This window comes from Neodiprion pinetum, chromosome 4 (assembly GCF_021155775.2).
Source record: "Neodiprion pinetum isolate iyNeoPine1 chromosome 4, iyNeoPine1.2, whole genome shotgun sequence".
NCBI lineage: Eukaryota > Metazoa > Arthropoda > Insecta > Hymenoptera > Diprionidae > Neodiprion > Neodiprion pinetum.
Genome location: NC_060235.2, coordinates 16500868 through 16515068, shown reverse-complemented (window position 1 = coordinate 16515068; position 14201 = coordinate 16500868). Strand labels below are relative to the sequence as shown.

Below are 14201 nucleotides of genomic sequence, written 5' to 3'. Positions count from 1 at the left end.
ATTGTCTTCTTTAATATCAGTACTTGATATGCCAAACAATGTTTTTCAAGCTTCTAACTGATTTCATATCGAAAATCAAGTGAACAACTTAGCTTGTTGAGGCAAAAAGTGCGCGGCAGACCGTCGGGCGCCGTGGTGGGGGGAGAGACTCGCCGCAGCCGGCAGGCGCAAAAATCGAATTCACTGTTTCAATAACGTGCGCGCGTTTTTTTTCGACAATATCTCGGGTTCTAATTGACGTATTTTGATGATTTTTTTTTTAAATCGATATGCCGAGTCGTGAGTAACACGAATATCGAATCACATTCAACAAATTCTTTTATTTAAACACTCAAAATCGGACGGAAGTATAAATCTCGATTTTTTTCGTTGCTAATCATTAGTTTATTCATGAAAATTTAGATTTTAATGGTCATTTTTCACATGAGGAATATGTAATAATAGTTGGGAAAGGTTCACATATAATATAAATAGACATATATATAAGAAATCATTTATTACAAAGACTTAATCTAAATTTACTATAAAACTTACAGCTAAAGTACAATAGTTTTTACATCTTACGAAGCTTCTTATAAGGAGTTTCGTCGTCGGAGTCGCTTACATTTTCAGTTTCGTCACTTTCATCGAGCTCTAAGTCGGGTTGCATCTGTTGCTCTATCATGTTCGAGATCTCATCATCGTCATCATTTTCTTCCAAGTCAACTTCATCGTAAGTTTCTGCATGATTCTTGCAAGTCTCGCCGTGACAATTGGCGCAGTATTCGGAACATCGCAGTCCATGTTTCACGCAACCACAAGTTTTTGAGCAACCTGTTCGACAATTGCAGCTGATGATTCTTAGAAGATCCTCCGGTACTAAGGAATCATCCGTGTATTTAGGTTGCAGAATACCGTCTTTTACAGACCACCCCCAAGAATTCGGCCCCACATCCCGTCCAATCCACGCTTGCAGTTGCAAGTACGCCCTTCTACAATGTTGTTTAGCCGCGGCCTCAGTGGGTGGAAGTGACGCTAAATTAAAATTCTTTCTCTTACAATTATTCTTAAAACATCTATACCTTAACTCGTTTAGATCTAATTCTATCCCTCTTTTGCCTCCGTATAAGTAACATAGAATTTTCATCCCGACTCTTTCAACCAACTCTGGCGACGCATTGGGTTCGTAAAAAATCGAGGCTTCTATCAGCAATTCTTCGTACTTTTTCAATGCGTTAACCACTCTCAATTTTCCAAATGAAAAGAGAGCTGATGTGGTATCGCAACCGGTGAAGGCATGTATAAAGCCAATGTACTTTTTCAATGTCTCACTGACTGAACAGGAATGTTTATCGAAAATCTTTTGAGGAACCGAATTCCGACTTGGTTTCAAAAGAAAAACCTTCTTATCAGTTTCCATCTGTGTCATGATTATCAGAATGTCAACGTCTTCGGCTACAATAATTGAAATATTTTCGTCGCTAGATACATCAACGGCAATAATATTATTAAATTTTTTAAATTTGGGAGTATTTTGTTCATTTTATCATAATGATGAATAATAAAGTGAACGAATACTCAGCATGGAAATCTAAATTTTCATGAATAAACTAATGATTAGCAACGAAAAAAATCGAGATTTATACTTCCGTCCGATTTTGAGTGTTTAAATAAAAGAATTTGTTGAATGTGATTCGATATTCGTGTTACTCACGACTCGGCATATCGATTTAAAAAAAAAATCATCAAAATACGTCAATTAGAACCCGAGATATTGTCGAAAAAAAACGCGCGCACGTTATTGAAACAGTGAATTCGATTTTTGCGCCTGCCGGCTGCGGCGAGTCTCTCCCCCCACCACGGCGCCCGACGGTCTGCCGCGCACTTTTTGCCTCAACAAGCTAAGTTGTTCACTTGATTTTCGATATGAAATCAGTTAGAAGCTTGAAAAACATTGTTTGGCATATCAAGTACTGATATTAAAGAAGACAATAGCGTTCGTAAAATGTCGAAATCGTAATTTGTTAATTAACAAAGTCACTTCGACTTTGAAGTGTTCTAGTTAACAAACAAACTGTCCGATTACCATGAGTCTTGTTTCAAAAGTTGCGTCTTCTTTTGCTCTAACTGTTCCACTTTCCCGAATTCGATTCCGACAATAATTGACGAACTTATTAGCATTTGTTGCTAAGGTCAAATTTGAGTCATTTTTCGGAAAATTCCCTAGTTCATAATAATTGCAATAGGATGGTAAAACTTGTTGGACACGTTAGGGGGAGGTCCCAGGTATCTGTAAAAAAATCGGCAGCAACTCAGAAGGCCTCATTTTGGCTCACGTTAACAATTACGATAACGCAACTCTCGAATCGGGCTTAATTAACAATGATATTCGGAAAAAACTATCGAGCGCACAGCGATCGGGCTGCGCATGCTTTTTCATGAAGGTTTGATGTACTCTTTCTGACCCTCCAGAGAAAGATTGTTCGATTTCAATTGTTTGCAAAATACGTGTGAAAAAAGTACTTTTTTCGATAAAAAATCATCGAAAATCGTTAATTTGGCGATGAAAAAATTTTTTAAAATTTTTTTAAACAACGTATCCGTGTGTAAAATTTGATTTTGAACAAGTTTGCTTCTATACATTTTTCTCGTAGGGTCGATACTTTACGAGTAATAGAGGAAAAATGGTCTAAAAAAGGAGAAAATCCCGAAATTGGAATATTTAAACGTCTCTAAATAATTGTGCGGAAAAGCTTGAGATGGCGCAACTTCAGAATATGTTTCTATATGTAAAAGGAACCCATTCCACAAAAAATTGGCTTCCCACCAATCACAACCACCCTTTTTCCTAATTCTACTGGACTATTATGCAATTCCGCCAATTTTACCAGCACTCATTTAATAATCCCTGTATATAATAATAACAATACCATAAACAATGAATGTATCGAAGTTAAAGAAAATCGTATATATTTGTGCAACAAGCAGGTAAAAATGACGATTCTGAGTGAATGCGAATATCGTACGAACACAGAATCGTCGTTGCCCACGATTTGCAATGAGGATGAAGTTAGTCACGTTATTCTGACGATGCAGGCAACATGGACAATATGATCCACCCTGATTTTCTCACTTGTCAGCACTCTTTGCAATTTTTAATTGTTTAACAATTTCTATTCATTAAATGATTGAAAATTTTGTAGCGCAAACTATTGGAATATGAAGTATGCAACTGAAACTGATTGTCTACACTTTTTGGAAATATTTTAAAAGCCCTAAATGGGGGAAAAAGAGCCCAGGACGAAATCATCCATGTCGGACCGGTAACATTAATAATAAGAAAAACCACAGAACCGGTGTAGGGTTGAGAAAAATCGCTACTTTCCATCTTTAGGAATGTCCGAGATTTTGTAAACCATTATAAACAAAATATACTTTACTTTTGAAAAGCCAATTCCTTGAAGGTCATTTTCAAATTGCCCATTAATGATGACTTTTGTTCCTGAGGATTCGTTACGTTAACATTACTACAGCTTCAGCCTGATATGATTTGCACACGATATTTTTCACAATAAAAATGTAAAATTAGGCGATTTTGGCCGCCTACTGAAAATAAACAAAACACGCTATTTCTCAATGACTTACGCGCGAGGTGGGAAATGGCCAACAATTTTTCCACCAATGGGCAAAAACTGTTTTTACTCACTAGTCGAGAAATAGTTCGCCATTTTCCAACGTGCACGTTATTCATTGCGAAATGGCGTGTTTTGTTCTTATTCAGTAGGTGTTAAAAATCGCCTATTTAAATTTCAACAAATGTGAAAATAATAATCTGCATTGTGTAACTAATATCGTATGTAACGCGGACATTATATGGACAAGATATTATAATCGTTGCAGATTTTTTCCCTCGTATTTACATACAATCAACAGTTCGCATAATGACCAGATTCCCGGAAAGCACACATTATAATTTACGTGCGTACGTTGTTACGTTCATTATCAGGTCACGAATGTTGCGTAATGATCACGAAATGATTACAGGTCACTTAGAAGAATGTAAGGAACTGAACGAAATTCCAAAACCTCTCGCAAGAATTTGGAATGATAAAAAGGTTTGAATAAACAACTGAAGTCACGCGTATACATAATATGTGTATACACTAGGGTGGTCCAAAAAAATTGAATATATGTTTTGTTCAAAGTCACACGTTTAATAGTTGTAGGAAGAGGAAAAGACACCGAAGTGAACTTACCCCCCCAATATATAACAAATCAACAAAATTTTGTGCCATCGATTTCACTCCGTTTGCTATACCTTTATTTTCGTTCGCTCCTTATAACTTATATCAGTCTTCCGTTTTCGAAAATTGGAGCGCGGGGAGGGGGGCACCTTCGCCAATTTAGCCCCCCAAGACATGCCGAATCAAAATTTTCTTTTTACCATCGATTGTCCTTTGTTTGCCAGTATTTTCCATATCTTTATTTTCATTTGCCCCTTCTTACGAGGAATGCTTCTCATTGACCCAACAGGGATTTTGGTCATATATATATTTCTTTTGGCGGTCGGAGGTCCCAATAAGAAAACCCTAAGACCGTTTGCTTGCAAATTTATATTTCCAAGAAATATGAATTTTTAAATTTTGTTTGTCTTTTTTTTCTTCATTTCTACCACTTCGAAATTGTGTAATCAAAATGTGTTTAACTTTCAGAGTATTGAAAATTATTGTTTGATCATGATATTGCACAGTTTACGGTGAAACATTGATCTTGTCCTAAATATTTCTTATTATACTGCATAGGCAACCACCAGTATTTCGATGAAGTAGACAGAGATATTAGGAAATTAATTAGTCACAGAAGACAAACAAAAATGATGTTTACGTATCGTTGAATTAAAATATCAGTATAATAGAACGCAGGGAGTGGTTTCTAGATTTTTGGAGAGTATATTTACGAAATCAGCCAAAGTAACAAAGACTGTTCATTCTCAAAGTTTATTAATAAAAGTTAAGTTTTACTTTTATGATCTTCACAACTGAAAATTTTAATCATCACAGTTATCAATTATTTACAGTTTCTACGTATTTGATATATGAACGTGTGGTTCACACTCAAGACCTATCCAGTGTTGACCGCATAAGGAACACGAACACCAAGCACAATTGATAAGAGGATACTCTTCGCAATCAGCAATATCGCTTACACCTCGTTGCAATGTTAAGCAAATTTCCAATACGTTTTCAAGCGTATCGACATCCTCTCCTATCTCATATCCAGCAGCTTTGCATGCATGTAGGAGTATCGGACGGAAACGAGGTGCACACAATTGATTATAAATTGCGGAATGTTTCCTCATTATGAATATTCGATTTCTAAAACGGACTGCTACTTCTTCATAACTATTTCTGGCTCTCATGTAATCAGTTATACGCTAATCAAATATTTTATATTGGCGGAAGAAATATACGTCTAAGGGCTGACAAAGGGCATAGCCGGGTAAGCATGCCAAAAGTACCCCTGCTCAGAATGGATTCTGCAAGTGACCTTCTGTTTTAGCCATATCAAGCTGGAACCGCCACATTCGAAAATCGAAAAATTTCCTATGGAATAATTAAGGGCTAATTAGAGGCTAATTAAATGCTCTATTTTCGAATTAAATGCTCCGCGTTTTTTAAAAGAAACCTGTGGCGGTGCCAGCTTGACATAAACCTGGAACCGCCACACCGAAAAAATACGGAAAACAGGTGAAATTTCGGAAAAGTGTTAGGGTCATAATTAAAGGCTAATTAAAGGCTCTTGGAATTGCTCATCTTTAAATTAATTGCTCAGCGTTTTTTAAAAAAAACCTGTGGCGGTGCCAGCTCGATATAAACCAGACTTGAAAAAAAACGGGAACGAGGTCAAATTTCGAAAAAGTGTGAGGGTCATAATTAAAGGCTAATTAAAGGCTCCCGGAAAACCAACCGCTCGAATTAAGTGCTCCACCCCCGGGGGTGGAAACCACCAAAAAACTCGAAAAATCCGTGTAACTCTCGGACGCAACAACTTACAGAGTTCGTACGCACGTCAAAATGACTCCAGAATTAAAGGCTCCCGGAAAACCACCCGCTCGAATTAAGTGCTCCACCCCCGAGGGGTGGAAACCACCCGAAAACTAGAAAAATCCGTGTAACTCTCGGACGCAACAACTTACAGGGTTTCTAGAGGCGTCAAAATCACTCTTCAGTCAACGACTCTCGATACACTGCCCCTACAAATCAAATGCTTCACAGTCCTCCCACAAGAGTGTGATTGAGACACGAACTTTACGAATCAACGTAGCAGGTGGATGAAACAGGAACCAGGATTTTCAGTGCGTAAAAATGCTCGTGTCGCGTGAATTCGTTACAATTTTTGTGTCTTGTACTTTGATTTCAGCATCGTCACCAACGAACGTCATCCCAGCGCAAATGAAGCGTTGTTTATGCAGTTATTGATTTCACTTGTGTGGATTGCAGGTGAGTGATGGAGATTATTTTCTATGTACCTCTCTCCACACTATAAATATTACTCGTCACCGCCACCGACGTCACCATCACAGGAACTTAGCCCTTTCTTCTCTTTTCAGACGCTATCTAGAAAGATAGACACAATGGTCTAAATTGTGCTACAGGCTTGAGAAAGTGAGTGCGTTATATAAAGAAAACTCCTACTCCAAATTTCAAATCTTTAGAAGCTGCCAATTTTTTTTATGGCCTGGGAGTCAATGATAGCCGGGTCATTTTGGCAACATCAATTTATTTAATGAATCATCCGTGTAACGTATAATAGTAATATGAACATTCTCCAACGCACCACCGTGACGAGGGCTTACGGGAGAGCTTCATTGACGATTAAAAATCAACAAAAAAAATTCATAGACGCATAAGCGAAAGTGTTCTTACACATTGATTAGAATATAAGAATTTCACAAAATATCGTTTTCCGCCTGAATTTCACGACTGAACTCGTCTTTCACCCATATAAGCAGGCGTAAAAAAATCTAAAAAAATTTGTATTATCAAGGATGAAATTAATTGCGATGCTTTTTTTTATAATAACAAACACGAAAAAAATAGTGTTTCACCTATAAGATACAACGACGGTCGTCCAGGACTGTGAAACTGCGTTGGGCATGCGGCACATGAGCGACGAGGTTAGAACGCTGCATCTCTACCTGCCTTAAAGACGATCGTTGGTGTTCTGAATGATTGGAAGACCATCGTGAAGCTGTTTTTTTCAATGTTATACGTTTACTCAGTGAATAAATTCAAACTCTGGCGGATAGTTGTAATAGATCTTTTACCGTAAGAATCGAGACTCAGATATACTGGTAAAATTCGCAAAATTCCACCACTTAAGCGGGTGGACGACAAGCGTGTCGTGGAATCCAGGCGGAAGTTGATATTTTTCAACGTTTCTTATGTTCCATTCTCTACAAAAATATGTCTATGAATTTTCTATACGGCGCATCGTTAGCTAGTGATGAAAATCAGAATGAGCCACAAACAATTTTCTCCCATGTAATCCTTCTGAAAAATGGAAAAGTGCGATGCTCAACCTCTTAATGTTAAGATTGAGAGCTAAAATTTTGAAAGACGTATTTTCGTGCTGAAATGGAAGTTCTCAACTTGCTTGGAAGTAAAAAAAATTACTTTTTTATACTATCTAGCTGTACATTCAAAATAGTTGTAAAATTGATTATTCGATATTATTATGAATGTGACTTATAGTTAAGACCTCAAGAAACGAGAAGATATTTTTCCAGTATTTTGGGTATTATAAAGTTTTAAGTGGTTTAATGTGCCGCGAATGCAAACGGCTCATGTTTACCTTTGGTGAGGTACGAAAAAACGGAGTATGGTTTCAGGATGAGGGCTTACATAGCTTTACAGCACATGATGTGAATGCAAATATGTCGATATATTGTCGATTGATGTTCCCAACACAGAAGAAAAGTTAAAAATGGCAGTTTTGATTATTTCAAAAACTCTTGCAATTGAAATATTTCCCGAGATGTGCGATGCCATGATGGCTAACATCACGGTCGCCTACACACAATCCACATTCTACTGAAATTATACATGCTGTGAGTACCAATAGCTAATTTGTTGAGTAAAAATGATTTTTGCCTACCGATGAGATTTAATATTAACAATGTGTACTTATAACCAATTACAGGCGAATAAAATTGATGAGTTTTTGATACATAATGGAATTTAACACAGGTCAATTGAATGAATTTACTCGAAGCGTTTGCGCATTGACAAGCTTTTTTTGCTAATTGTCGAAATACCCTCTGTTCGCCTGCATTTTTGTGATCGTGAATAATTCATATTTTATTATTGATATTTTTATTATTAATTATTACTGATTTACGATTCTGATTTATGGGTGGATTCAATTCAATGGATCAGGGGCGATAACGTCGAAAATGAACCAAGTCAACGTAGAGTGAAATATGTTTTGGATGACGGTGAATGGCTTATACGGGCAGAACACATTATCGCAGCAAAGTTGTGAGCGAAGAACAATTTTCAACAATGTTGACACCTGATCCAATAGCACTCCACATTTATACACCAGCACGAAGTTACGGGCAAAACCAGAAATTACTCTATTTAAAATAGTCTCGGGGATCATGGATTGAAAAGGGGTATCATGATTCCTGATAGCGACGAAGTAGTGAACTTTACTGCAAAACGGTCCCGTGAAACTTGAATTCTTTTGTACTACTAACAGTACAGAATGATCGGTTTGATCGTTGACAGAACATGAGATCAACTGAACACTTGAGAATTTTGTGTACCCTGAAATTCACTCAAATTTCTCTGCTGATTTTTGTAGGGCTTGTGTTGTTGAAAATTCTTCTGTTATCAGAGACAATTCAATAATGCATTGTTTTGAAGTGACCGAAATCTGGAAATTAGAATGGATGACGTCAACTTGTATGGATTTTCTGAAACACAAACTTTTGGACTGTGCAGCGGAGAGCCTATGATTGAGAGATTAATGTAACGCCTCCAAAGACCATCTAACTTAATCCGTCCAAGAGTTAAACCGATTTTTCGAGTTTTTTGGTGGTTTCCACCCACTCGGGGGTGGAGCACTTAATTCGAGCGGGTGGTTTTCCGGGAGCCTTTAATTCGCCTTTAATTATGACCCCCACACTTTTTCGAAATTTGACCTCGTTCCCGTTTTTTTTCAAGTCTGGTTTATATCGAGCTGGCACCGCCACAGGTTTTTTTTAAAAAACGCCGAGCAATTAATTTAAAGATGAGGAATTCCAAGAGCCTTTAATTCCGGAGTAATTTTGACGTTCGTACGAACTCTGTAAGTTGTTGCGTCCGAGAGTTACACGGATTTTTCTAGTTTTTGGGTGGTTTCCACCCCTCGGGGGTGGAGCACTTAATTCGAGCGGGTGGTTTTCCGGGAGCCTTTAATTCTGGAGTCATGTTGACGTGCGTACGAACTCTGTAAGTTGTTGCGTCCGAGAGTTACACGGATTTTTCTAGTTTTCGGGTGGTTTCCACCCCTCGGGGGTGGAGCACTTAATTCGAGCGGGTGGTTTTCCGGGAGCCTTTAATTCTGGAGTCATGTTGACGTGCGTACGAACTCTGTAAGTTGTTGCGTCCGAGAGTTACACCGATTTTTCGAGTTTTTTGGTGGTTTCCACCCCTCGGGGGTGGAGCACTTAATTCGAGCGGGTGGTTTTCCGGGAGCCTTTAATTCTGGAGTCATTTTGACGTGCGTACGAACTCTGTAAGTTGTTGCGTCCGAGAGTTACACCGATTTTTCGAGTTTTTTGGTGGTTTCCACCCCCGGGGGTGGAGCACTTAATTCGAGCGGGTGGTTTTCCGGGAGCCTTTAATTAGCCTTTAATTATGACCCTCACACTTTTTCGAAATTTGACCTCGTTCCCGTTTTTTTTCAAGTCTGGTTTATATCGAGCTGGCACCGCCACAGGTTTTTTTTAAAAAACGCCGAGCAATTAATTTAAGGGGTTAGGTGGGTTTCAAAATTTCAAAAAATCGAATTTTTTTTTTTTTGCTTATCTTATAATTGAATATGTTGAGAATATTCCTTTAAAATTTTAAAACGATCCGAGTCATATTCTAAGAGATATAGCCTTTGGATGTTTCACCCATCAGGCTATAACCGAGCGTGACGCAGGTATATGGAGGCAGATATATCGAGGCAGCTGCTTAGCTATTGTTCGTTTATTTTTGTGATGCGAATACTAGGCTTAGAACTTGCCGGATGTAAAAAATTCTGTGGTTTGATGGATATAAGTTCCTCATTCTTGAATGCATCAACGTACAATTTTTATGTTGATAAAATACATGAGTGCGTCATAACTGTTGCCGAATCAATTTTGTTGTCTGCTGCAAATCAAGAAAAAAAATTAACGTGTGATGAAAATAATGTTGAAGATACGACAGATGTTACCGTGTCAGGTGATGGCACGTGGAAAAAACATGGGTTTGCATCATTATACGGTGTAAGTACGATTATTTACATGTTATTTGAATGTAAATCTTCAATCGCGTTTTTCTCGAAACTACATTTTTGAAATCGGTAGGTCACGATTTCTCGAAAACTTATGAACCGATCTCTTTCAAATTTTGTACACTTCTTCAAAATAACATTATCTCGTACTTGAACGAAGGAATTTTTTTTTTTCTATTCCAAGTAATTTTTCAAGGCCATGAAGGGTGCAAATTTTACTCAAAATAAGGGTTTTTTGTTTTCAACGCCGCCAAAAATGTAATTTTTGTTTTTTTTTCTTTTCCTTCGTCCAAGTACGAGTTTTAAACATCTACTAACAGAAAATTTTTGGTTTTTGCATTTCAGATGAATCTGTCATGAGTTATCCTGACTACGCCGAGAGAACTTTTTTTTGAGGGGTCATAGCAGACGACGTGTCCACGCCTTAATTTTCAATATTTTTCAATGAAAATTTCACAAACTACTTATAAAATATGTATCTTTTATGTGTTAAATTGATGGAATGAAATATTCTGTTGATTAAGTAAAAAAAAATTCATAAAAATGTACCTATTTTGAGCTTTTGAAACCCACCTAACCCCTTAAAGATGAGCAATTCCAAGAGCCTTTAATTAGCCTTTAATTATGACCCTAACACTTTTCCGAAATTTCACCTGTTTTCCGTATTTTTTCGGTGTGGCGGTTCCAGGTTTATGTCAAGCTGGCACCGCCACAGGTTTCTTTTAAAAAACGCGGAGCATTTAATTCGAAAATAGAGCATTTAATTAGCCTCTAATTAGCCCTTAATTATTCCATAGGAAATTTTTCGATTTTCGAATGTGGCGGTTCCAGCTTGATATGGCTTTCTGTTTTCTGTTGACGAATGATTGACCCATACCAAATTTTAGCCTTCCAACTCCATTTTGCTCAAAGTTGTCGCAAAAAAAAACACGCGATTTTCAGTTTTTTCGCGTTAAATCCGCCATTTTAAGTCCAAAAATTATGAAAAAAATCACAAATCTAGCAGACATATGTACACATATGTTGTGATAAGTCTACTATTTTCGCTATTAATCTCGCAAAAAAGTGAATACTTACAAGTTGAATCATGAATAACTTTTGAAAGAGTTGAGTTATCAAAAAATTATAACAGACCTTTTCTGTAGAGCATTGAGTGCCCCATAGAAAATATGCATCGTACATTTATGTACATTGCCTTGTTACTGGACTACAAAATTCAAAAACAACGAAAAATATTTTTGCGTGTTAATTAAACGGAATATGGAAAATTGCGTTCAGGTAGCACCAAATATTACATTAAGTGCACAAATTATAACAGGCGTCTTATTTCCTATTACTACAACTAATATGAGTGTCAGTTTGAAAAAAAAAACAGTAAGTCGATTTTTTTTACCACCTCAGTATACACAACTATTCATTCAATCAATCATTCATTCATGCGTTTCAACATTTCTTCACCAATTATAGTACCACTTCTATTATATCGCGTGCCGAGATGAGATCAGTTAAGGACCCGTCGTCTCCTTCTGTCTCTCTCTTTTTCTCTTTCTCCCTCGAATGTCGCGAGCGTTTAAAATCTTGAATACTAAATACTAAAGCTGCTACAAGGAGGCGAAGAGAGTCACAAGAGCAGCAGCAGCGAGCAGACCACACCCTGAAGCATTAGCGCCCACGCAAATTATAAATCGACATTGGTAAGCATTTTAGTATACCTAGGTATACGCGGAGAAACTTTCCCCTTAACAGCTATAAGACACGTATTGCACAGGCATCTATGTGCGGTATACGGATTGATGCACAGACGTTACAGGTATGTACGCATCTCTCGTGTCGTTACTGTTGTTGTTGCTAATGCAGGATTATAATAAATAATCCGTTACCCTGCCGAGAAGTTAAAAAATGCAGCAACCTCGTGCCAAAGCATATAGATATATAGTATGAGGAATTGAGAAATCTGGTAATCGAAACGAACTATACTACGGAGCGTAGGAAGATACGTATGCTAAGCGCGTTTTAACTTGCATATGGGGCATTCCATGTCAAATTTACCCCTTTTTTCCCTCACCATTTTTGATTCGTTCCGTGATTTTTCATACGATTCTACCATCTAAAAAAGGCACTCCTGAATTTTTTCAAATTTTTTTCGCTAGCCTTTTTTTTTAATATTATTCAAACCCATTTCGAAAACGGTCTTTTTTAAAAATCTGAAAAAATTCTGAAAAATCTAGTTTCTCATTCCGATCATACCGACTTCAAATGAAAGACTCGATTTTTGAGACTTTTTGAAGATTTTTCATAACGTTTCAAGATGGTGTTTCGTTTGTTGAAAATGTTTAGTGCTAAAAAAAAAAATAGAAGAAAAAATCGGCCCATCATCGGCCAGGTGTCGGTATGATCGGAATGAGAAACTAGATTTTTCAGAATTTTTTCAAATTTTTAAAAAAGACCGTTTTCGAAATGGGTTTGCATAATATTTAGAAAAAAAAAGGTTAGCGAAAAAAATTTGAAAAAATTCAGGAGTGCCTTTTTTAGATGGTAGAATCGTATAAAAAATCGGGGAACGAATCAATAATGGTAAGGGGAAAAAAGGGGTAAATTTGACATGGAATGCCCCATATGTTGTTACATACGCGGCTACTGAATTTCAAACTAACTCTTATTAGATACAATACTTGATTAATGTTTATCTGTCTTCTAATTGCGCGTACATACACGGATATATATACACTCGCGGAAAATATTATCAGCCCTCCTTCGCTCAGATTTTGACCGGAAAAGGTCCAAATTTGAGACGCTGTAACTTTGCGTACATTGCAAGTAGAAAGTTGAACCGAAAACGATTGAGAAGCTGAACATCTTGGCTGCGAACTCCGTGTTTTCCAGATTTATTCTACATACGCATTTTCTCTCGAGTAATCCTATCTTTAGGCCGCTCATGTCAAATTTGTAAAGTGACCCTTCGACTTAGCGCATTGCAGTCTTACGGGATGAACTGAATTTTTTGATACATTTCCAAGATATCCATTATCTAGCTTAGAGTTTTCCCTTCCAAAGGTTTTCGTTTTTTTCACTGTTGTCTCGCTTTTTTTTTTTGCAAAGTTATTCCATATTATATCCGAAAAACTTTAATCCTACGTAAGAAGTGAAAAAACTGGAGTAATGTTAATGTCGGAGGTAAGGGTGTAACCAAGCTGTCTTTCGTTTAAACTTCAACATCTTTGGTGTTGCAGAATGTAGGGAAAATGTAAACACAACAGGCTTTCGAAGAGAAATCTTTATTCTTCAAAAGACGATCGCCCCATTTTTACGGAAACTGTGTCGCGGTAAAGTTTAATTTTTGATAACCGAATTTTAAAGGTCATCTTTGTAAAGTTGTCAAGTTTGCGAGTGACGTTGAGGATAATTTTTGATCGAGATTCAGAAAGGCGGCATTTAGCGGTTCTATCTCCTTTCTTTTAAATTTCTGTACAATAGTTTTTTCACTTGATACGTAGAATCAAAGTATTTCGGACGCTATTTCTTTTGACATTAGATTTCTTTACGAGAAAAAGTCACAGGCATAGTTTTAAAAGAACCATTTTCGAGGGAAAACTCCATGCGACAAAATAAATATCTAGAGGCCAAGTCGAAGGGTCACTTTACTAAATTTACAAGATAGGATTACTCAAGAAAAAATGCATAAAGACTAAATT

The 14201-nt window shown here is 37.1% G+C and overlaps 1 protein-coding gene and 1 long non-coding RNA gene across 6 annotated transcripts in view; one reads left to right on the top strand and one right to left on the bottom strand.

The window, feature by feature from the left end:
• fra (neogenin protein frazzled) overlaps positions 1–14201 on the bottom strand; it is a 41493-nt gene that overhangs the window by 22913 nt on the left and 4379 nt on the right. The gene's annotated exons all lie outside the window — the stretch shown is intronic.
• On the top strand, positions 10259–11057 carry LOC124217412 (uncharacterized). The gene is made up of 2 exons (XR_006882819.1): positions 10259–10501; positions 10855–11057. It is a non-coding gene; the product is annotated as an uncharacterized lncRNA (long non-coding RNA).